This window comes from Antedon mediterranea, chromosome 9, assembly GCF_964355755.1.
Source record: "Antedon mediterranea chromosome 9, ecAntMedi1.1, whole genome shotgun sequence".
NCBI classification, from domain to species: Eukaryota; Metazoa; Echinodermata; class Crinoidea; order Comatulida; family Antedonidae; genus Antedon; species Antedon mediterranea.
In genome coordinates, this window is record NC_092678.1 from 3,043,304 (window position 1) to 3,043,921 (window position 618).

Consider the following 618-nt stretch of genomic DNA (forward strand, 5'->3'; position numbering starts at 1 on the left):
ACCTATATAATGGACATGATGGTGTCATAGTGCGCTTAAGACACATCTACTGTCGGCTGCCTTTGGAAATGTTATTGTTTAGCTAGATACCCACATTACTGAGAACACCTGTGAGTAATTTGCTGGCAGGTCTGTGCACATTGCCTTGCCGGTACAAGGAAGCACTTATGTGGGTTCCATTGGTCTGTTTTTATCCTGTTTGTGGTTGTTTTAGTATGGTTAGTATTTTTTCATGGTTTTCACAAGCGCATTGAGCATATGTGCGCTTTATAAATCTTACTATCTTATCTTATATCACTACCATATTTACGTATATCACTACCATATCTGGGCACATCACACTTTTTTTGTCACCAACCAATCGGTAGTGCATCCTATAAATATAGGCCTACTTTAAAACTAATAAAAAAAATACATAAAAAAACAATAGGCCTAAAAAATATGCAAAGAACAATCCGAAATAAACAGTGAGACAAATATATTGATAACGACCGAACTGACGTCACTTTCACCTATTATTGAATAAACATCAAAGAGAACACTTCAGGTTATTTATGGATTACGTCTTGCAAAAAGTTATTCTTATACTTATTTAAGGTTTCTCTCATTGACGGTGTT